Source organism: Triturus cristatus, unplaced genomic scaffold, assembly GCF_964204655.1.
Source record: "Triturus cristatus unplaced genomic scaffold, aTriCri1.1 SCAFFOLD_159, whole genome shotgun sequence".
NCBI lineage: Eukaryota > Metazoa > Chordata > Amphibia > Caudata > Salamandridae > Triturus > Triturus cristatus.
This window is the reverse complement of record NW_028188236.1, coordinates 666922-692372: the sequence shown is the minus strand read 5'-3', so window position 1 is coordinate 692372 and position 25451 is coordinate 666922. Positions and strand designations below refer to the sequence as shown.

Here is a 25451-nt window from a genome sequence, read left to right as displayed (position 1 = left end):
AGGATATTGTGGCGGCACTCCAAGGCATAGCTTCTGAGGCCGAAAAATTCGGGATTGTCTCCGGTTACAGGCTCAACTTACAGAAGACCCAAATCATAACCAACTATACTCCTGCCGTCCCAGTTCCTGAGATTTGTAAAAGCGCCACCTATTTAGGTGTTAAGCTAACGGCTAAAATTCAAGAAATCAACAACATAAACTACAATGAACTAGTTAAATCTACCATCTCACTATTAAAGAAATGGCACAGATTACCACTGAATATCATCGGCAGAATTAACTTAATCAAGATGAAGGTACTACCCAAATTCATGTACCTATTCCGCTCTATTCCGTTGGCCCTAAACAATTTGTTTTTCAAACAACTAGACGACGCATTTAGTAGCTTTATATGGGGCTATAAAAAAGCGAGGAGGTCATTGAATTCTTTGAAAAATAACAAACTTGGGAGGGCTTAATTTTCCCGATTTTAAATTATATTTTTGGTCTGCTTTTGTTTCTCGTATTCGTTCGTTATTAAACCAGGGTGGAGCATCTTTTTTTCATTCTTTTATGTTAAAACAAGATGCTAATATGTTCTTATTACGAGTCAATGACCCCAATTACTTTAAAAGAGTAAAATTCAAGACCGCAAGAGATATAGCAAAGATATGGGCTAACATACTTATTTTTTGCAAAACTACTTTTTTTCATTCAAAACTACTGTTGTGGGGCAACCCGGGTCTTCCGGGAATTTTTAACGAACACAACGCTCAAAGCTGGGCAAGATGGGGTATTAGGCATTTAGGGGACTTATACGGCATGCAAGGCTTTTTAGACTTTAATACACTTAAACTACTCTATGGCCTCCCGGAATCTATGAGATATAAACATCGACAGATACATGATTATCTGGTGAACAAAAAACGACTATTTGAGATTACCGACTGCGATATCTGGACTCACTTTTACTCCTCAACAACTAAATCAGCAATAAGTAACACTTATAGTCTTTTAATCAACTTCAAACTAAACGACTGTTCTAAATTAGCTGCCAAATGGGGTAGGGTGCTAGGACCAAATGTCACTTTGAAAGACATAGAACGTTCCCTATCTAATATTAACAGCAGTGTCCACTCTTCTAGCCTGAGGCTACAGCAATTTAGAACGACTTGCATGCTATATAACACACCGGAAATCATTTCCAGATGGTCTCTTAACAACACTACGAATGACCATACTAAATGCCCCAAATGCTCGGCCCATGCAGCTGATCTGGTACACATGCTGTTCTCTTGTCCCACTCTTAAGGATTACTGGTCAGACATCCGTAAGGTTCTTGAAATCAGGTCAATCCAGGTCCCCCTATTCTCCGCCTCCTTTGTTCTATTAGATATCAATCCCACCCCTTCTTCCCAGGATGCTCTGGCTTCAATCCTCATGTCTTGTGCTAAATTAACTTTGGCCAGAGCCTGGACTCGCCCTGATCCACCATCGGTGTGGGATTGGTGGACATTGGTAACTGAGATTTACTCAATGGAAGCTTCACTAGCCAATCTTAGGGGGACCCGGTCCTTGATGAAACACGAAAAGAATTGGGGTTCATTCATGGAATAGTGCTGCTCCTCCTTTGAGCTTAATTTTGTCTATCGGTTTGGTTTTTTTTTCTTTTCTTTCTTTTCTTCCCTTTTGTGAACAAACACATGTATTAATGTATGTTTTACTCACCAGCCTGTTCAATAAAAATAATAAAAAATAGATTTAAGGACAAATGTTGAAACTATTGGTGTAGATCATGCAGAAAATGAGCCACTAGTCATTCTAGTTAATGGTGTTCCTACTAAGAATAAGAAAATCTGGCAAGAGTTGGTGGATGTTAGAAAAGTGCAAAAGGCATCATTGTATCTGTTAAAAAATAATGAGTACTATAGAAATGTGTTTGTTGGAGAAGAAGAAATAGATTTAGCAGAAGATAGTGAAACATTAAGTGGACAAATTGAAAAAGTGGACATGTCCAGATGTGAAGAGATCTATGAACATTACAGTGTACATCCACTTCATTCCAAAGAGGTGATGGGGAATACAATTGAGTTGTTTCAAATAAAAAAAGCAACAGGAAGTCCCATGAGTGTATGGGAAGAGAGCTTGGAAGCTCGTTGTTTTCCTCAGTTGTTTCCAACAGGAAAAGGTGGACGATATGATGAACATCCTGTGCAGATTCCTGCATCTGAATATCGGACAACAAGATTATATGCAGAAGATCCAAGATTTTGACAATGTATCCCTTATATGTTTCATCTTCTGTTTTAAAGTGACTTGTCTGGACTTTCATATGCAGTAAATCACATTTTAAAAACTGGAATGCATCTTCAAAATGTAACTGCAAAGGATTTTATGGATAAAGTGCATCAGAGAGATGATCATTTAGAATCTCAGTTGAAAAATCTGATGGCATGTCAGCGTGGGACTAATGAATATTGGTACCGTCGACATGGAGAACTGAAATGCATGCTACGGAACTTGGGAACTCCTACATGGTTTGTTACACTAAGCTGTGCTGAGTATGCTTGGGATGATTTATTTTAATTTCTTCGAGAGGTAAATTCCAATATAAAATATATAAATATAAATATAAAAAATATTGAATACAAGACACCTGGAGAATTGTGCTCTTTGGATTCTGTCAATGTATGCAGATTTTTCAATCATAGATTTGAAGCTATGATGTCTTTCATCTGCAATAAAAAGAATCCTCCTCTTGGAGAAGTTGTGGATTTCTTTTGGAGAAAGGAGTATCAAGGAAGAGGTGCTCCTCACATACATATGTTGTTATGGGTCAAGGACGCCCCCAAATTTGGAACAGATTCAAATGAAACTGTTTTGTCTTTCATTGAAGATTATGCTACATGTGCTCTTCCAAATAGCAGAGAAGAGAAAAACTTAAAACAACAAGTCTTACGATTTCAAAGCCATAGGTGTGGAAAATACTGTCGACGAAAGTACAAGTCAAAGGATAAGTTCTATACCAAATGTCGTTTTGGATTTCCACGTCCTGTATTAGCCAAAGGAAGAGTGAACAGTTTTATGTCAGCTGTACGACATACCATCACAAGAAAGTCTCCGAAAAACACCTACAACTTAAGAAGAAGCGAAGAATCAAAAAACATAAATGACTACAATCCAGTTATTTTATCCATGTGGAACGCTAACATGGATACTCAGTATTTTGCGGACAATTCCATTGCTGTTGCTCGATATGTAATGTCTTACATTACTAAATCAGAAAAGACTGAATTGAAAGAAATGTGGGAAGAGATTTCTCACGAGAAGTCTCTAACTAAGAAATTATACAGTTTCAGTTTGAAGATGTTATCGCATCGTGAAATTGGAGCATATGAATGTTCAGATCGGTTATCATCTGCAAGTCTATATTCCAAAAGTAGAAGAATCATTTCGGTGAGTCTAGGTCTTGCAGGAATGCGAAATCGGGTACTGAAATCTGTTCAAGAAATTGAATATTTAGCAGAAAATGACCCTGAAAGTACAGATATTTTGAAAACCAATATGTTGGACACATGCTATCCAAAGAGAAGTCATCATCTTGAGAACATGTGTCTCTATGAAGTGCTGCAAAACTACACTTTTAAACAGAATATTACAGAGAACATCAACAATGGAAAATATGGAGTGATTGGTTCTGAAGGATGTCTGGTGAAACAAAGGAAAGGAAATTTAATTAATCACAGAAAACTGCGACACTGCTGACAAAAGGGAATTTTACTATTTAGCCCTTTTGCAAATGTTCGAACCATGGCGTTCTGAACTGGAATTACTTGGAGATTTTCCCAGCTATGAAGATTCATTTAATGCTTGTAAAGATAGCATACAATGCAGTGCTTTCGCAAATTATGTGAAAATGTTGAATGATGAAATTGATCAAGAAGCTACAATTGCAGCTGAGATTGCTAGAGACAGTTCTCAAGACAGTCAAAGTTCTGCTGCACTGAGTCAAGATCCACTTGGACAACCAATTGTTGAAAATGAAGCAGCGATTGCAATGAATGAGGTGGAAACAGCAATGTATCAAGCACAAGAAGATGCAATACAGTTAGGAAACTTGGAAGAGCAACTACATGTTGAACAGAAACAAATATATCAGCAACTGAAAGAGCAGATTGACCATGGATTACTTCATGAAAAGAGAGAGTGTGCTCATGTACATCATTTCAACCTATCCGAATGTATGTGAGTGGTCAAGCTGGAACAGGAAAGAGTTTCTTAATTAAAGTAATTACAACTTATCTGCAAAATACAACTGAGTCGTATTTGTCTTGTGTTGTCACTGCTCCAACTGGGTTGGCAGCACATAACATTAAAGGAATTACTTTACATCGTTTACTAATGCTGCCAGTAGAGCATGAGAACAAATTGGAATACCACAAGCTATCTGGAGAAGCTTGTTGTGAAGTTTCAAGAGTGCTGAAGAAAATGAAACTTCTCATTATTGATGAGGTGAGCATGGTTTCAAACTTGATGCTTGCCTTTGTGCATTTAAGAATGCAGCAAATTCTTAAAACAGAGTATGACGTGTTATTTGAAGGAAAACACGTCATAGTTTTTGGAGATCTACTGCAACTGACACCGGTAAAAGGACAACCGGTATTTAAAACACTTGCCCATGAAGATACCAGAAAGTCTCTTGGCAGTGTTGGTAATGTGAACATTTGGAATAATTTTGAATACAAAGAACTGACAACAAATATGCGACAGGCAAATGATGCTGAATATGGAAGTATTCTTCAAGATATAAGAATTGGAATTCTTTCAAAAAAAGGGAAAGAAGCTTTGGAGAGTCGATTACTTTGCAATGTCTTTCCAAATGAAAATGCAGTTGCTGCAAAAGTGTACGTGGAAATTGCTAAAAATAAGTCAGTGATTTGCTTATTGCCGACACTGCGTGAGTGTTCAATATTCAACGAAGAATTATTGAAATTGGAAAGTGAAGAAATTGTTAAAATGGAAGCCATCGATAAAATACTACATGAAGGAATCACTATTATTTTGACGGGTAAGTTGAGATCAAAACTAGATTGTTTAGAAAATAAAATATCTAAAACTGCTGGTTTGGAAAAGACACTGTATGTGTGTGTAAACTGTCGGGTAATTTTAAGGCGTAATTTGGATGTAGAGAAAGGTTTAGTTAATGGTGCAATGGGTAAAGTGGTGGATTTTGTGAATTATCAGAAAAAAGAAGGAATTGGTTTTTTAAAAATTAAATTTGATCAGATTGATGAAGTTAAAGAAATTGGTCGTTGTTCACTTCGTTTTTTGCTTGTTAAAGATTTATATGTCCGTAGGAAACAATTTCCATTTTCTCTGGCATATGCAGTGACTATTCATAATTCTCAAGGATTAAGTGTAGACAGTGCATTGGATCTACTGTATTTAAAGAGGGTATGGCATATGTTGCTTTGTCGCGAGTCAGAACATTATCTGGTTTGTTTTTGTTTGATTTTGATGAAACAAAGGTTACTGCAGATGCAAACTGTGTAAAAGAGTATAATAGGTTAAGAAGGGTGTATGCTCCAAATTTAGGTCAATATCCTGTATTTGAAAAGCGTGTGGTTGGTTGAAAAAGAAGGTTAGAGAATATCTGTACTGAAGATGTCAAGAAGGGAAAAGAACAAGATAATGTTGCGATTGCAGGTAAAAAGAAATTGGACACTGTTGAAGAGATTGTTGGTTATCAGTTTGAAAATAGTTCTGGTGTCAACTGCTATGCTAATGTAGTGGTCAATGTTGTTTTATATCTGGAAGGTTTGCAAGCACAAATTATGCAGAATCGGGAAAAAAGATTTTGTTCTCTGTTGCATTCTGTTTATGAAAAATTGACAACAGATAGAAGTAAAATACAATCTGTTTCAGATGTTCGTAATGTTTTGGATGTGTGTTCTGGTTCTACACAATTTACACAAAATATCCAACAAGATGCTCAGGAATTTTTAATGTATATGCTTACAACTTTTGAAAATGAAGGTGTAGAAATAGAAAATATTTTTGGCCTTTCTTACAAATGGGAACATTATTGTGAAAATTGCATGTATACATGTAGCACCAATGTAAACACTGAGAGATTTCTGTATTTAACATTACCAGACTGTAAATCAGTGTCTTTAAATTAGTGAAAGGTGCAATTCAAAATATGGAGTGTAGCCAATGTAAATCAGAAATGTTATCCACATTATTCTTAACAAAATATGGAAAATACATTATTTTAATGATGCAACGTTGTACAGCTGATGGAATAAAATTGGAGACTTTAATAAAGCAGTTTGTAGCAACACAAGTATCAATATCAGGAAGGCCTTTTGTAGCAATTGCAATAATTTTCCATGATGGTCCTTCCACCACTTCTGGACATTACACTACCTATCTAAAATGTGACAAAGGCTGGACACTTTGTAATGATGCCCAGTTGGTTTTCAAACAACGTTTGCCTAGGGAATTACAAAATTCCTACCTAATATTTTTAAAGCCAAAGTTTTAGGAAGATAATTCACTCTCTGAGGAATTTATTATTATAAGTTAATAGGACTACCATTTGACAATTTACATAAAGAAGAAGTGCAAAAATACCATTTGGCCTCAAGGAAAGATATATTTTTGAATTATGGACTTTTTGGTGGTCATTTATTCGGTGATTATTTTAATGCGGCAACATTTACAGTTTTTATAAGTTAAAGTTATAACATTTTGTAATCTGTAAGCATTTCATATATGTATGATTTGTATTTTCTGGTATTTTACTGAGAATAGTATGTTTTTTTTTTTTTAACAATCTTACTGATTGTTTTTTTTTGCCCGCTGTTAAGTGATGAGTACCATTGAAATCACTATTTCTAGTAAAATTCAATATATTCTGTGAAAAGCAAAAAAGGCAAACAAATTACTTTGTGGAAATTATGTTGTGTTGTAAAAAATGTATTATTATATGTTATAATTATTATTTTTTTTCTTTCACAGATCCAAATTTTAAAATAAGCAATTTTTAACAATTTAAATTTGAATGAAAAACAGCAAAAAATTAATACCATTTCTTATTCCTATTACTGTGAAGGTAAGTTTAACTAAGTCTCAATATGCAGAATGAAGAGGCCTGCAAGAAGCTACAAAGTTGAAACACATTTCTAAAAACACTCTGTTTATGTAGTATTGAAATCTGACCATAATCAGATATCATGTGACCTGCAAAAAAAGAGATTTGAGGGGTTCATAATATTTCACGTTTTTAGCTGTTGAAGGACCGCAATCATTTCAATCATTCTTCTTTGAACATCTTTGCAGACAAAACTCTGTGCTTACTTTAATCATTCACAAGGAAATTTAAAAACGGAAATATGTCACTTTTTGTAACATAGTTATTGTGCAAGATACTCTTTTATATTTACAAAGAGAGGAAAAGGCACTCTGTGCACTTTTTATACTCCATGTAAATACAACCTCATCATTTAGACTACTTTGTGTTGAAAGGGTGTTCTATAAGTGTTGTTGTGCATGATTGCACTTAATACTCATAGAACAAGACACATGTCTAGATTTATCATAAATCACAAATTTCGATATGTGTGTGAATGGTGCACCATTTTACAATTGGTGTAGGAAAGCACAACAAAGAGAATTGTTTTAATTTCTCCACATTTTTATATCTTCAATGCATGCTGAAATGTTCATCATACATTGAAGGAGAAAAATGCATGTTCTCATTGTTTTTGTGCAGGAAGGTGTGTCTTCCTGTAGAAAAACAAACAGCACATGACACAGATATCCTTGCACTATGGTGCAAGGGTGCCTGTGTCACCACATGGCTGCAGTTTAAGCAGCCGTGCAGACAGAAGCATAGATTTGCAACATATTTATGTACATATGTTGCATCCCTGTGCTTCGGAAGTACTACAGCACACTGCAGTTAAAGAGGTTACTGTGTGATGCTGCAGCACTTCCTTATAGTTCTGCACTTATACATTCACCATACGCTACTAATGCATTCATTCCGTCAATTACGTACTACACATACATTCATCTAAACTTTCACACACTAACAAAGAAATTTAGCTCTTTTTTTAAACCAGGAAAGTTAGTTCTTACAAGAACTTTTTTTTTCTTCTTTCTTCTTTTATATTTTTTTTGGTTTTTCTAACAATTTTGTGATTTTTTTGGTTTTTCTGAAAAACAAAAAAACAAAAAACAAAACAGGAGAACCCAAAGAATGAACTTCAGGGAACAATAAAATAAAACAAAAAAAAACTAGCAAATATGACTTTCTTGGCGGCGGCAGATCAGATCGATCAACTGCTCGCCATAGCACAAAGTCTTATTGCACTTAGTGCAGAGCACTTTTAAAAATTGAAATTGAGGACGGATGTCCAAGGTTTGGTCTGATGGATGCACTCTTGATGTGCTCGGCTGCGATGAGGTGGATGGCACAGGAGCAGAAGCGTTTCTCATCCGTCGGCACTCTTCTTTTGCAAGATTGTTTGGATGAAGGGTCCTCATGTGCTTCATCATACTTGCCGTGCCGCAAGAGTATTTCTTGTTAGGATCCCCTCTCGATAGGACTCTTTTGAAAATCTTGCATGTGACCAAGGTGGCATTGGTTTTATTCTGCCCCTCGGGAAAAGTAAAAAATTTCCCTACCACTGAAGAGAAACGTTCTTTGCGTGGTAACTCCGGCAAAAATTCATCCTCAGAAGTATGAGGTGATACAGGTGATGCCTGCTGCCCTGAAGCCATTTTTGGTTGAAAAAAGTTAGAGCTAAGTTAAACTTAGTCTAAAAAATCTTCTTCTCTCCAAAGAGGTGGTTCTCCAAAGAAGCTCAAAGAAGAATGATTGAAATGGGTGGGGTCTTTCAGTAGTTAGAACAGGAAGTGTAATGAACCAATCAAATCTCTTTTTTTGCAGGTCACATGGGATCCACGCACCGTGCGCTTACGCAGCACGCACCCAGCGCGCATCTGCAAAATTGAATTAAAAAGAAATATAGGATTAGATGTCAAAATATATTAATTTTAAGACTAGTTTAGAGTTTGTCTTCAATTAATATTCACATGAAATACATAAATATGTTTTTTTAAATGTTAAATACTTCGCGGGATCTGCGCACCCACCGCGTCATAGACGCAGCTGACGCATCATGGAAGCACGTAAACGTCACATTACAGCTAACTATAACTCGCGCCCTCGCAATGCACTGCTGATGACGTCACATATTACATCACTCATGACATGGTCAGTGACATCACTCATGACATCACTGATGACATCTCAAATGACATCACTGATGACATCACTGATGACGCCATCCATGTGATAAATCAGTGCACCTTCTCACACCCTCATATAACCTTTGATACACCGACTCAAAATTTCAAACGGCCATTTTGACAACCATAGATACTCCAATACCAATAACTACACACCCACTCATTGACTTTCAGGTCTACATACATGTCCATCACTCACCTGTACAGTCACTCATACTTACAGTCACTCTGTGCATTTATACACCTATATAGACACTCACACACCGCCAATCATCCATAGAGGTACTGACACATCTAGTCAGTCATGCAAATAATTAATCACAGTCCAATTTACTCACATATACAGTTAAACACACTCAAGTTCACTTACTCATAAAAATACTAACAAATTCTGTGTCTTCCTGCAGAAAAACAAACAGCACATGACACAGATATCCTTGCACTATGGCGCATACAGCCACTCCCAAAATCACACACTCTCACAAATAGATAGTTATATACTCTTACACACATATACACTGCGTTTCACATATGTAGTTACTGACACATGTACAACTGAGATATACATTCAATCACTAACACACCCTTACATACAGTCACCCTTACATACAGTCCATCACAGATGCACTCTTAAAATCATGCACCCACTGAATCACCCACTCACACATCAGGTCACACACACCCTACCCACACAAACACTCAGGCACCCATACAGATACTCAGACAACCAATCAATAACCCATATAGACACTCATATAGCTATTCACAAAACCATGCAGCCACTTATACACCAACACACAGACACATACAGACATTCACACAGTTTAGTCACTAGTCTGCAGTAAGATACATTTAATGACTCACTTATAGAGTCAGTTACGCACCTAGAAAATCATCCATTCACACACTTGTACACCCACTTATTCTTCAACAGGCCTTTCCCTATATATATTAAACATATTAAAACTGTTCAGAAACACATACTCAATGGATTATGTCATCAGTGATGTCATCAGTGATGTCATTGGAGATGTCATCAGTGATGTCACTGACCATGTCATGAGTGATGAAATATGTGACGTCATCAGCAGTGGATTGCGGTCGCGCGAGTTATAGTTAGCTGAACTAACTATAACAGGGGAATTTCAATGGTTTTGTACGAGTGAAATGTCCAGCTAACTATAACGTGTGTGAAACCTATGGTTTTTTCAGTGAATTTGCAAGGTTTTTTTAAATGCTAATTCCTAACTATAACGTGTGTGAAACCTATGACATGGTCAGTGACATCACTCATGACATCACTGATGACATCTCAAATGACATCACTGATGACATCATCCAGTGAATGTGTGTTGTTCTGAAAATTACATATGTTTTATCTATGTATATCTCAAGGTCGATGGAAGAATAAATGGGTATATAAGTGTCTAAATGGATGATTTGTTTTTGAAAAATTGATTGTATAACTGACTGAGTAAGTGTATCTTAGTGAATACATGGGTTAGTGAGTAATGTTTAAATATATAAATATCTGTATCAGTCTCTCACTTTGTGTATAAGTGGCTGCATGGGTTGGTGAGTAGCTACATGAGTGTCTATATAGGTTATTAGTTGGTTTTTTGAGTATCAGTCTGAGTGTCTGCATGGTTCGGTGGGGGTATTACGTAGTGCATAGGTGCATGAATGAGTAACTCACTGTTTGTATGTGTTGAAGACAGCATGTGTGCAGGACTCTATGGGTGGAAGAGTGTGTGTAAGGGTGTGTTAGTGAGTGAATGACTGTCTCAATAGTGTCTTTATGAGTAACTACATATGTTTTAAACTAGTATATGTGACTATTGGTGTATATAAGTGAGTATATGTGAGAGTGAGAGATTGAAAGACATCCTGTATGAATAAGTATGTGTTTCTATAAGTGATTGTTTAAAAGACTAAGTATGTGTAAGTTTCTGTAAAAGTAAGTGTGGTGGTGTGTGTATAACTGTATATGCAAGTAAATGTATGTTTGATTCTTTATTAGCATGAGTGATTATGTGTGTGAGTAACTCTATGGATGAGTGGCATTGTGTAACTGGATGTATAGGTGTATGAGTACATATGATGAGTGAGTACATGTATGAGTGAATGTATAGGACTGTTGGTGAATGAGTGGATGTGTATGTGGTTCTTAAAATTACTGAAGAGGTTGTTGTAACTGGTATTGGTATGTCCATTGTTTTGAAAATTTTAGTCTCTATTTTTGAATGTGTGTATCAAAGGTTATATTAGGGTGAGAGGAGGTCTGCCACTCTATCACAAGGATGATGTCATCAGTGATGTCATTTGAGATATCATGAGTGATGTCATTGACCATGTCATGAGTGATGTAATATGTGACGTCATCAGCAGTGGATTGCGGGTGTGCGAGTTATAGTTAGCTGAACTAACTATAACGGGGGAATTTCATTGGTTTTTTACGAGCGAAATGTCCAGCTAACTATAACATTTGTGAAACCTATGGTTTTTTTCATTGAATTTGCAAGGTTTTTTAAATGCTAATTCCTAACTATAACGTGTGTGAAACCTATGGTTTTTTCAGTGAATTTGCAAGGTTTTTTAAAAGCTAATTTTTAAATATAACGCGTGTGAAAGCTATATTTTTTTTTCTTTTTGCATGGTTTTTTGAATTTTATTTCCTAACTATAATGTGTGTGAAACGTATGATTTTTTATTGATTTTTTTTCTTTTTTACATCATTTTTTTCCATTTTATTTTTTCCTTTAAACACTATTCTACCTATGTATATATTCATGGAATTCCTGAAATTGATAATTGCTGTCCTATAAACTTCTTTATTAAAGTGTCCAATTTTGAACCATCAGCTCTACAACGTTGCATCATTAAAATTACATACTGTCCATATTTCTTTAAAAATAACGTTGAAAACATGTCAGATTTACATTCATAGCATTCCATGCTATGATTGGCATCTTTAACTAATTTACTCAAACTCACTGATTTACTTTCTGGCAATGTTAAATAGATAAACCTTTCTGAATCAACATTAGAGCTGCATGTGTAGAAACAGTGTTCATAAGTATGTTCCCATTTATAAGAGAGACCGAACATATTCTCAATATCTATGCCTTCATCTTCCAGTACCATAAGGACATACATCAAGAATTCCTGTGCATCTTGCTGGACATTTTGAGTAAACTGTGTACATCCTGAACATACGTCTAAAAGATTTCTAATTTCATTAGCACTTTCTATTTAATTTTTATCAATACTCAGTTTCTCATAAAGGAGACCTAGCACAGAACAGAATCTTTTATTATGATTTACTATTATCTGCTCTTGCAAACTTTCAAGATAAAATACAACATTTAGCACTACATTTGCGTAGCAGTTGACACCAGAGCTATTTTCAAAATGACAACCAACAACCTCTTCAACATCCTTTTTCTTTTTGCTTGCAATCACATGAGTCTCTTTTTGTTTTCTCTTCTCTACATCCTCATTACAGATATTCTCAAATCTCCTTTTTCGAGAAACAACACGTTTCTCCAACACAGGATACTGACCTAAATGAGGAGCATAGGTTCTTCTTAATCTATTATACTCCTTTACACAATTTGCATCTGCACTAACTTTTGAGTCATCAAAGTCTATCATGAATAAACCAGATAATGTTTTCACTCGTGGCAAAGCAACATATGCCATACCTTCTTTGAACACAGTAGATCCAATGTTTACAAAAGCACTATCTACAGTTAATCCTTGAGACTTGTAAATAGTTACAGCTTATGCTAGAGAAAATGGAAACTGCTTCCTACGTACATATAAGTCTTTTACAAGCAAAAAACGGACTGAACAACGACTAATATCTTTAATCTCTGCAATCTGATCAAATTTTATTTTTAAAAATTCAATTCCATCTTTTTTCTGGTATTTCACAAAACCCACAACTTTACCCATAGCTCCATTCACTAAACCTTTTTCAACATCCAAATTTCTCCTTAAAAATACTCGACAGTTCATGCAAAGATATAGATTTTTTTCGAATCCAGCTGTTTTCGAAATGTTCTTCTCTAGAGAATCCAATTTATTTTGCAGTTTGCCTGTTAATGTAATAGTAATTCCTTCATGCTGAATTTTGTCAACTGCTTCCATTTTCTTAATCTCTTCCTTTTCCAATTTCAAACGTTCCTCATTGAATATCGAGCATTCACGTAGTGTTGGCATTAAGCAGATTACAGTCATTTTTTCTGCAAAATTCTTGTATATTTTCTCTGCAACTATTTCTTCCTTTGGAAATAAATTATGTAGCAACCGACTCTGTAATGCTTTTCTGCCAACTTCTGTCAGTAGTCCAATTCTGATATCTTTCAGAATACTTGCATAATCTTCATCGTTTGCTTGCCTCATATTGGTAGTAAGTTCTTTGTACTCAAAGAATGACCAAATATTCGCATTACCAATGCTTCCTAATGACTTCTTCGTGTCTTCATGTGTCACAGTATTAAACACTGGTTGTCCTTTAACTGGAGTAAGCTGTAGAAGATCCCCAAAAACTATAACTTGTTTTCCTCCAAATAACACGTCATAGTCTCTCTTTAAGAATTTGCTGCATTCTTAAATGCACAAAGGCAAGCATTAAGTTTGATACCATGCTTACCTCATCAATAAAGAGAACTTGCATCTTCTTCAAAACTTTTGAAACTTCGAAGCATGCTTCTCCTGTAAGCTTGTCATATTCTATTTTGTTCTCATGCTCCACTGGTAACATTAGCAAGCGATGTAAGGTGATTCCTTTTATATTATATGCTGCTAACCCAGTTGGAGCAGTAACAACACAAGACAAAGTTGAATCTGTTTTTTGCTGTAGGTAGCTTCTGATGACTTTAATTAGGAAACTTTTTCCAGTTCCAGCTTGTCCACTCACATACATCCTGATTGGTTCAAATGATGTGCATGTGCACTCTTTATTTTCATGTAGTAATCCGTGATCAATTTTTTTACGGACTTCTTCATAAATTTGTTGTTGTTCTTCATTCAGTTGTTGTTCCAAATTTGGTAAGTCTATTAAATCTTCTTGAGCTTGATTCATAGCTGTTTCAACTTCATTCATGGCTATTGCAGCTTCATTTTCTACAATTGGTTGTCCTAGAGGATCTTGACTGAGCGTTTCAGAACTTTGGCTGTCTTGAGAACTGTCTCTAGCTACTTCAGCTGCAATTGTTGCTTCCTGTTCAATTTCTTCATTTAACATTTGGACATAATTTATGAAAGTACTGCATTCAATCGTATCTTTACATGCATTAAAGGAATCTTCATAGCTTTCAAATTCTCCAAGTAATTTGTCCTCTGTACGCCATGGTTTAAACAGCTGTAAAAGTGCCAAGTAGTAAAATTCCTTTTTGTCAGTAGTGTCGCAACTCAGCTTCCTATGATTAATCAAACTTCCTTTTGTTTGCTTCACCAAACATCCTTCTTCACCAATGACTTTATATTTTCCATTTTTGATGTCTTCTGTGGCTTTCCGTGAAAAAATGTAGTTCTGCAGCACTTCATAGAGACACATGTTCTCAAGATGACAACTTCTTTTTGGGTAATACGTGTCCAACATGTTTGTTTTCAAAATATCTGTACTTTCCGGGTCGTTCTCAGCCAAATATTCAATTTCTGCAACAGATTTCAGTACCCGATTTCGCAGTGCTGCAAGGCCTAAACTTACCCAAATTATTCTTCTGGATTTCGAGTACAGACTTGCAGATGATAACCTATCTGAGCATTCGTAGGATCCAATTTCTCGATGCGATAACATCTTTAAACTGAAACTGTATAGTTTCTTACTGACAGTTTTCTCGTGAGAAATCTCTTCCCACATTTCCTTCAATTCCGTTTTCTCAGATTTAGTAATGTACGATGTGACATACCGAGCAACAGCAATAGAATTGTCTGCCACATACTGAATATCCATGTTAGCATTCCACATGGATAAAATGACTGGGTTGTAGTCATTTATATATTTTGACTCTTCTTTTCTTCTTAGGTTGTATGTATTTTTTGGAGATTTTCTTGTAATGGTATGTCGCACAGCTGACATAAAACTGTTGACTCTTCCTTTTGAAAGAACAGGTCGTGGAAATCCAAATTGACATTTTGTGTAGAATTTATCTTCACACTTGTACTTCCATCGTATTTTCCACACCGATGACTTTGGAAATGTAAAACTTGGTCTTTTAACTTTTTCTCTTCTCTGCTTTTAGGTATAGCACATGTTGCATATTCTTCGATGAAAGATAAAACAGCTTCATCAGCATCTGTTTCAAATTTTGGGGCATCCTTGATCCACAACAGCATATGAATATGAGGAGCACCTCTTGCTTGGTACTCTTTTCTCCGAAAGAAATCCACAACTTCTCCAAGAGGTGGATTTTTTTTATTGCAGATGAAGGACATCAGAGCCTCAAATCTATGATTGAAATATCTGCAAACATTAACCGGATCCAATGAGCACAGTTCTCCTGCTGTCTTGTATTCGATGTTTTTAATGTTTGAATTTGCCTCTCGAAGAAAATCCAGAAGATCATCCCAAGCGCACTCAGCACAGCTTAGGGTGAGAAACCATGTAGGAGTTCCTAAATTCCGTAACATGCACTTCAATTCTCCATGGCGTCGGTACCAATATTCATTTGTCCCACGCTGACAAGCCATCAGATTGATCAATTGTGATTCCAAATGATCATCTCGCTGCTGCACTTTGTTCATAAAATCCTTAGCAGACACATTATGTAGATGTACTCCACTTTTTAAAATGTGATTTACTGCATAAGATAGTGCAGACAAGTCACTTTCAAATAAAAGATGGAACAAATAAGGAATACTTTGACGAAATCTGGGATCTTCTGCATATAATCTTGTAGTCCGATACTCCGAAGCAGGAATCTGGACTGCACGTTCATCGTATCGTCCACCTTCTCCTGTAGGAAACAGCTGGGGAAAACAATGAGCTCCCAAGCTCTCCTCCCATACACTCACGGGAGTTCCTTGTGCTTTCTTCATCTGAAACAGATCAATAGTGTTTGCCATAACTTATTTTGAATGAAGAGGATGTATGCTGAAATGTTCATAAATTTCTTCTTCTTTTGACTTGTCCACTTTTTCAATTTGCCCAGTTGGTGTGTCTGTGTCTCCTACTAAATCTTCTTCATCTATATAAATTGATTCATACCATTTATTATTCCTTTTCAAATATAAATTTGCTCTTTGTACTTTCCGTACATCTACCAGCTCCTGCCAAATTTTATTACTCTTTGTAGGTACACCATTAACCAGAATAACTAATGGTTCAGTTTTCAAAGTATCTGTGTCAATAGTTTCCATATTTTTTTTTAAATCCAACGGCAAATAGACAACTCTTCCTTTTAAACCTCTCTGTAAATCTGAAGGAGGTAATTTGCCTGTTTTTGGCTCCATACGTACTATGGTCTGGAATGGATGAACACATTGAATGAGTATAGACTCATACGTATTTAAATCAGAAAGTTCTGCAGGAACTTCAACCAATTCTAAATTATTATGTACAGCTCGAGCTGGCATTTTATTTTCTTCTAACTTGTTGTAACAGTATTTACAAATACGATGATCTTCACCCAAATCAAAACAATTTTCAAGAAATATATATGTTGCAAAATCCTTCCACTTATAATTATCTTCTTCTTCACTTTTTTTGTAGAGATCAACATTCCTTGTTTGGATTTTATAATGGCTTCTCCGGCAACAAATACAAGTAATATTTGGTCTTTCATTAGAGATGATAGCAAATTTTGTTATTTGATCTTCAAATTTATTTACGGAGGGTTCTACATTCTCTTCCACATTTTCCTCAATAACTATCATTCCCTGCACTTTCTTGTTCCGGACCAAAGTAACTAAACTGAATTTCATCAGTAACCTTCTCAACATCTGATACAGTTCCACGGAACAGAGCCCTATTCAACTCATTTAACTTTAGTGCTGGACTTTTAGCAAAATACAATCTTCTCATAAATTTTCTAATTTCAGTACGATGAACTGCCAGCATCCTAAAATGGTGAAAAACACTTTGACAAACTTTTCTAGATAGACAAGCCAGAGAGTGTCCTTGCAAACCAGTATTCTCTCTCACTCTGCATGGATCTAGTCCTTGAAGCACCTTAATCTTCTGTTTAACACTCTTTTTACTATATTCTCTTAAAAACTCACGTAATTTATCAATAGATTCCTGTCGCAAAGTACAAATACTACTACAATTCCAAGTATACACTGGGGCTTTAGGACGTCTCCCCATAACCTCATCCGCAATCACTACTTCCTCATTTCTTGGAACCATTTTCTCCTTTTCCATTATACAACCATCTTTTACTTCATCAGCTCGTCCAGTGGTGTCAACTGCATGCAGCAAACTATTACTTTGAAGATAACTCTCTTCATTAAAAAATGGTTCAGTACTTGAACTATGCATCCATTCTCCTAAAAACACTTTACAAAAGTTATTTCTTTTCACTACTCTTTTCGTTTTGCTTTGTGACTTCATTACATTGACTATTTTTTCTAATGTACGCATCCTGTTCAAAATTAAAATGAATAGTTTTCTTTTTAATTCTAAAGCCTTAGCTACAATGGCTTCAATATCTTTTTTTCTCTTGTAAAATTTTGCTCTTTTCTTATATTTTTTCACATCCTTTAGCAAATTGGACATCACTCTTCTCTGAAACATTTTCCTACGGATCTCTTTAAATGCTGATTTTCTTTTCAAGTCAATTTTTATTGCTTCTGCTTGTACATTAGCATTTAGTAAATTCTCACTATTGTCCTGTTGTTTTCTACTTGAAACAGTTTTTCCAATGGGGACATTTTTTACATTTTTCCTTTTTTTGAATATATTTTTAAAGAATTCCTTTGTCTGCTTACCAGAAGACTTTTTCTTTTTCCCAACATGAGCATCTTCAACTAACTTGGGTCCTCCAGTTGTCTTCAAATATACATGTTTTTTCTGTTGTTTTCGCTTTCTTGATTTTATAGGCATCTTATATTTTCGTCACTGCTCTGCAGCAATACCTGAAAGAAACTAAAAAAAATACCTTTTTGTAATTTAAATATATTACCATATTTGTTATGATCTTTTCTAATCTTATAACACTATCTACCCCTTTCCTACAAGTGAAAAACACAACAAAACCAACACGAATTTAATCTCTAAGAACAATTCCTGTGTGCACACAGACTCTTGGTGTGATTCTAGGCAGAACACGATATTTGATTTGCAATTCAAAAGCACACTTACTTTTTTTTTTTGCAACTGTTAATTACTCCAACAGTCTGACACATTTTCTTTATAGTTTAGAGAGGCAGAAAAGAGCACATGTCCAAACAGCTTTTTCAGAGCATTTACATGTGTAACCTGGCTGACTGACTACACTCCAGCAAAGATAATGAGACTTGGTGATGTTCAATGCATTAGCGTTCCTCACTCCTACCTAAAACACCACACAGTGCTGATTAGTAAGCATGAGTGTACAGGAAAAACAGCTAGCTCTCTGCTAAGAGTGTGGTTCTGGAGACTGTCTACTGTCAGGTGCAAGAGAGACTTGAATGGACCCTTACATAACTGCTTAAACACTGTAAACATGTATGTAAGACTACATGTGTGGTAAGGGTTAATATGAGTTTTTAGCATGTAGCAACTACATGACCCATTGCAAGAGTGGAAGAAAAATCTACCATGTTGATTTCAAATATGTTAGCATTTGCCTCTTATTTGAGATACTGTTTTGGGCTGAATGCTAACCATCACATTTCCAGAAAACAAGCTTCCCCTTTCATACGAATGCAATTCTAAATGAAGCAGAGTGTCACGAAATAGATCTCTGAGAACAATTCCTGTGTGCTCACAGACTCATGGTGTGATGCTAAGCAGAAAACGAAATTTGCTTGCCAATTTCAAAGCACACTTACTACTGTTTTTTTCTGCAAGTGTTAAGTACTCTAACAGTCTGATACATTTTCATTACAGTTTTCAGATACAGATAACAGCACATGTACAAACAGCTTTTTGAGACCATGAACATGTGTGACCTTGCTGACTGACTACACTCCAGCAAAAGAAATCAGCCTTAGTGATGTTGAATGTATTAGCGTTACTCACTGCTACCTGAAACACCACTCACTTGTGAATACTAAGCATGATTCTACAGGATAAACTGCTGGGTGTGTGCTAAGAGTCTGCTTATGCACACTGTGTATTTTCAGTTACAAGAGACATATGCATGTATACATCCATAACAGCATAAACATTGTAGTAATGTATGTAAAAGTACACGTGTGGCAAGGTTTAATTGGAGTTTTGTATATGTAGGACCAACCTCACCCATTCCATGTTTAGTAGCAAAATCTGCTATATCTATTTCAAATGTGTTATCATTTGCCTCCTATTTGTCTGATACTGATTTATAGTGAATAGAAACCATCACAGTACCCAAACAAAAGCTGACCCTTTCATACAAATGGCATTCTTACACAACCAGGCCAACAGAAATAAAATCTCTGACAACATTCAAAACCTCCCCTTTCCTACCAATGCAATTCTAAAAGAACCAGAGTGACACGAAATACATCTCGGACAAAAATTCCTGTGTGCTCACAGACTCATGCTGTGATTCTTGTCAGAAAACAAAATTTGCTTGCCAATTTGAAAGCACACTTACTGCTGTTTTTTTCTGCAAGTGATAAGTACTCTAATAGTCTGATACATTTTCATTACAGTTTTCAGAAACAGAAAACAGCACATGTGCAAACAGCTTTTTGAGACCATGAACATGTGTGACCTTGGTTACTGACTACACCCCAGCAAAACAAATCAGCCTTAGTGATGTTGAATGTATTTGCGTTACTCACTGCTACCTGAAACACCACTCACTTGTGAATACTAAGCATGATTGTACAGGATAAACTGCTGGATGTGTGCTAACAGTCTGCTTATTTAGACTGTGTATTTTCAGTTGCAAGAGACATATTCATGCATGCATCCATAACAGCTTAAACATTGTAGTAATGTATGTAAAAGTACATGTGAGGCAAGGTTTAATTGCAGTTTTGTATATGTATGACCAAGCTCAGCAATTGCATGATTAGAAGCAAAATCTGCGATTTCAATTTCAAATGTGTTAGCATTTGCCTCCCATTTGTGTCTTACTGATTTATGCTGAATGGAAACCATCATATTTACAAAAAGAAAGCTGCCCCTTTCCTACAAATGCCATTCTTACAGAACCGGACCATCACTATTAAAATCTCTAACAACAATTCCTGTGTGCACACATACTCACGGGTTGATTCTAGGCACACAACAGTTTTCCTCAGTGATACCAGTACACCTTAACTTATGGTAAAAACACACTCCATAATATTTAACTAGTTAAAGACAGTTAAATATCTCCCAAACCACAAAATGTAAAACATAACTTTTAAAGAAGAATCACAATTCTAATATTTATATCAAAAATCACCACATACATCCTCTCTCAAACTCATATCTCACCTTTAAAATTACTTAGTTGAGAAAGAAATGTGGCACTCAAACAGCATACTATCAGAGTCAGAATATCAGAGCTCTACACCTCTCTCCTCTCTCCAGAACCAGTAAATGGCAATGTTTCCCTCTCTTTTTTCACACATATAAATGGTAATTACAAATCTCAGTGCTTCCCACATTTTTTCAAATGAAATCACACATTTCTATTGGTTGAAAACTTCAACCCTTTTCCAAATGTACCCTTCCCCCAACTTGACTTCTGCCTGCTACCATAGCAACAGCTCATGGAACACTGCTGTGAGGAGAGAGGTCAGAAGTTCAGCACACAAAGTTTCAAATCCAAAGAGCAAGAGTGCTTCACCTGTCAAACCTAACAGCAAATCCAAATTAATCTTCTGTGGGAACACAATTTTCTGAACCAATACAAAACATGCTTCTAAAAATGTACACATACAGCCTCCTTTTTACTGTAAAAAGATTTGAATCAGCCAATGAGGACTTTTTATTTAAAAAAAATATGTATGCCTCCATTTTACAACTGTCTTTCATTTCATATTGCCATTCTACTGAAAGACACCTTCTGAGTGCATCCAGATCTCCTTGAAAGATGTTCACAGTGTGGATTGTAGGTCACAGCTATGTCTTCTGGAGTGAAAAGTATGCAGAAAAAAGAGGTATGGTGAGAGACCTTGCTTTGCCAAATGTAGACATTAAATGGATTGGTCAGAGAGGGTTAAAGTGGCACCAATTATTGCCTTTGGTGAAAACCTTTCAACATCTCCCACAGCCTAACCTTATTATTGTGCACTGTGGTGGAAATGACCTAGGCACTTTAACTGGGGTAGGTCTGGAAATGCTTATTAAGGACACCATTGTGCAATTGATGTCGCTTTTTCCTCAATCTGCCTTTGTATATTCTAACATATGCCAAAGGCAAAAGTGGAACTGGTCCAACCAATTTTGTCCACAGATTGACAAAGCAAGAAAGCACGTCAACAAATCTATTTCTGCTTTCCTCAGAGACTATAGTATGGGTTCTATATACCACAACAACTTGCGTTACAACATGCAAGGCATTTATAGAGGAGACGGTGTACATTTCACTGATGAAGGCAACAGAGTCTTCCTCTTGAACTTTAGACTCTGCATCGGTACTTACTTGTAGGTACCCAAAAACACTTCATAAACACAACGGCTCTTTTTAGAGCCCCCTAATATCTAAACACTTAAATTTGTTTTTTACTTCTATTTTTTTTATTGTTTTTTTTTCTACCGTACGCGTACGGTAAGCTTACCGTACGCGCACCCCGCGTTTAAAAAAAAATAAAATTTAAATGTATTTTTCATACTTTTATGACCTTCTTGGACCCCCTGACAAACGCTAGGGGGTCTGCAACTCTCTTCGTTGCCCCCTTTCCACGTTCTCCACCTTTGTTTATCAGTGTGAGACACACAAAATGGAGGCCGACACTTCCTGATTTCGACCGATTCGAATGTTTACAGTCATGTAACCACCAGTCAGAATTAAGCTCGCGAACGGCACCGTGCGCGTACGGTAAGCTTACCGTACGTGCTCGGAGCGCGCTTATAGATATATATATTGATTTAAATGCTATTTTCTCAGCAAATACTGAACACATTTACACCAGACCTACAAAGGGCACATCCCTGACCTGAGGACTACCTCTCTGCCAAATGTCAAGTAATTCTGTTCAGCCGTTCGGGCTGTAGCTTGGACTTAAGGTCCTATGGAAAAATGCATGGGGAAAACACGTTTTGGGACCCCCCCTTTTTCTCAGCCCCCGCTGGACGAATCCCCCCCGAGACTTTCAGGGTAGGAGCGGAGCGGTGCGTCCCACCTATTTTGAAAATTTCGCCAGGATTGGTCAATCGGCGCCAAAGTTATTCAAAATAGAATGTTGCGGATTTCCTATGGAAACACGGTCCTAACTATAACTACCTACTGGCGACCGCCAGTAGGTAATATATATATATATATATATATATATATATATAAAACCTACTGGCGGTCGCCAGTAGGTAGTTATAGTTAGGACCACGTTTCCATAGGAAAACCTCAACATTCTATTTTGAATAACTTTGGCGCCGGTCGACGAATCCTCGCGAATTTTTCAAAATAGGTGGGGCGCTACGCTCCGCTCCTACCCTGAAAGTCTCGGGGGGGATTCGTCCAGCGGGGGCTGAGAAAAAGGGGGGGTCCCAAAACGTGTTTTCCCCATGCATTTTTCCATAGGACCTTTAGACAGGGCTACAGCCCGAACGGCTGAACATAATTACTAGAAATTTGGCAGAGAGGTAGTCCCCAGGTCAAGGAAGTGCCTTTTGTAGGTTTGGTGTAAATCTGTTCAGTAGATTATGAGAAAATAGCCTTTAAATCAATATATATATATCTAAGCGCGCTCCGTGCGCGCTGGGTGCGCGCACCTCGCCGTGCGCAATTCTGATTGGTTGTTAGATCTTAGTAAACATTCGAATCGGTGGAAATCAGGAAGCGGCGGCCGCCATTTTGTCTATCGCATAAAGAGGGGGTGATAAACAAAGGGGGAGAACTTGAAAAGGGGGCAGAGTGGGTAGAAATAGACCCAGTAGGCATTGTAAGGGGGTCAAAGTAGGACCTTGTAGGGCAAAAAAAAAAGATTAATATTTTGTTAAAAAATATCGCCGAGTGCGCGCACCCAGCGCGCACCCGAAAAAAAACTTAATAAAACAAATTTAAAAAAAAAATCGCATTTAAGTGTTTAGATATAAGGTGGCTCTAAAAAGAGCCCTTGTGTTTATTGTTTGTTTTTTGGTACCTACAAGTAAGTACCGATGCAGAGTCTGAGGTTCAAGAGGAAGACTCTGTTCCCTTCATCATTGAAGTGCACACCATCTCCTCTATAAATGTCTTGCATGTCGTAACGCAAGTTGTTGTGGTAAATGGAACCCATACCATAGTCTCTGTGGAAAGCAGAAATAGATTTGTTGACGTGCTTCCTTGCTTTGTCAATCTGCGGACAAAATTGGTTGGACCAGTTCCACTTTTGCCTTTGGCATATGTTCGAATATACAAAGGCAGTTTGTGGAAAAAGCGACATCAATTGCACAAAGGTGTCCTTAATAAGCATTTCCAGACCTACCCCAGTTAAAGTGCCTAGGTCATTACCACCACAGTGCACAATAATAAGGTTAGGCTGTGGGAGATGTTGAAAGGTTTTCACCAAAGGCATTAATTGGTGCCACTTTAACCCTCTCTGACCAATCCATTTGATGTCTACATTTGGCAAAGCAAGGTCTCTCACCATACCTCTTTTCTCTGCAAATTTTTCACTCCAGAAGACATAGCTGTGTCCTACAATCCACACTGTGAACATCTTCAAAGGAGATCTGGATGCACTCAGGAGGTGTAATTCAGTAGAATGGTAAAAAGAAATGAAAGACAGTTTGGAAATGGAGGCATACATATTTTTTTATAAAAAAAAAGAACTGATTGGCTGTTTCATACCATTCTACACTAAAAACTAGGCTGTATGTGTAAAATAATAGAAGCATGTTTTGTATTGGTACAGAAAAATGTGTTACCAAAGAACAGTACTATGGATTTGCTGTAAGGTTTGAAAAGTCAAGCACTCTTGCTCTGTGGAATTGAAACATTGTGTGGCGAACTTCTGACCTAACTCCACACAGCAGTGTTCCATGAGCTGTTGCTATGGTAGCAGGCAGAAGTCAAGTTGGGGGAAGGGTACTAGGCAGAAGTCAAGTAGGGGGAAGGGTACTTTTGGAAAAGGGTTGGTTTTCAACCAATAGAAATGTGTGATTACATTTGAAAAAAAGGGGGAAGCACTGAGATTTGAAATTAACATGTATATGTGTGGAAAAAGAGAGGGAAAGTTTGCCATTATCTGGTTCTGCTGAGAGGAGAGAGGTGTAGAGAACAGAGGTCCTGGCTCTGATAATCTGCTGTTTGAGTGCCACATTTCTATCACAACTAACTAATTTTAAAGGTGAGGTTAGAGTTTGAGAGGAGATGTATATGGTAAATTAAGAAATGAATAATAGAAATGTAATTCTTTTTGTTGAAGTTGTGTTTATTATTTTCTGTTTTGGGAGAAATTTAAATGTGAGGAACATGTAAAATAATATGGACTATGTTTTCACGATAAATTAAGGTGTATTGGTCTGGACATGGGCTTTTTAAAAAATCTGAAAAGTGGATTCATAATGTGTCAGTCTGTAAAAGTGAATATTACTTGTCAAAAAAAAAAGAGCAGTAAGTGTGCTTTCAAATTGGCAAAGAAATTTCGTTTTGTGACTAATGTGAAAACATGACTCTGTGTGCAAAGAGGAATTACAGGCAGAGATTTATTGCGTTTTGCTCTGGTGATTTCACAGTTGCATTAGTAGGAAAAAGGGGGAACCATTTTTTGGTGCAGAAGCAGACTCTTAGCACACACCCAGCTCCTTTCCATGTATAATCATGCACAGTATTCACAAGCGAGTGAGGTTTGAGGTTTCAGTCTGTAATGCAAATACATTCAGCATCACTAAGGCTGGTTGCCCTTGCTGGAGTGTAGGCAGTCACCCAGCATACACA

The 25451-nt window shown here is 36.7% G+C and overlaps 1 protein-coding gene across 2 annotated transcripts in view; it reads right to left on the bottom strand.

Moving 5' to 3' along the window:
- LOC146769249 (uncharacterized) overlaps positions 1-25451 on the bottom strand; it is an 81646-nt gene that overhangs the window by 29856 nt on the left and 26339 nt on the right. Inside the window, exons 2-3 of one of the 2 annotated variants that reach the window (XR_014976351.1) lie at positions 18238-18394; positions 6269-8991 (exon numbers count right to left, since the gene is read on the bottom strand). The exons of the other annotated variant lie outside the window; for it this stretch is intronic. The gene's annotated coding sequence lies outside the window, so the exon portion shown is untranslated. Of the gene's footprint in view, positions 1-6268; positions 8992-18237; positions 18395-25451 lie in introns of those variants that run through there. 2 annotated transcript variants of the gene reach the window in all.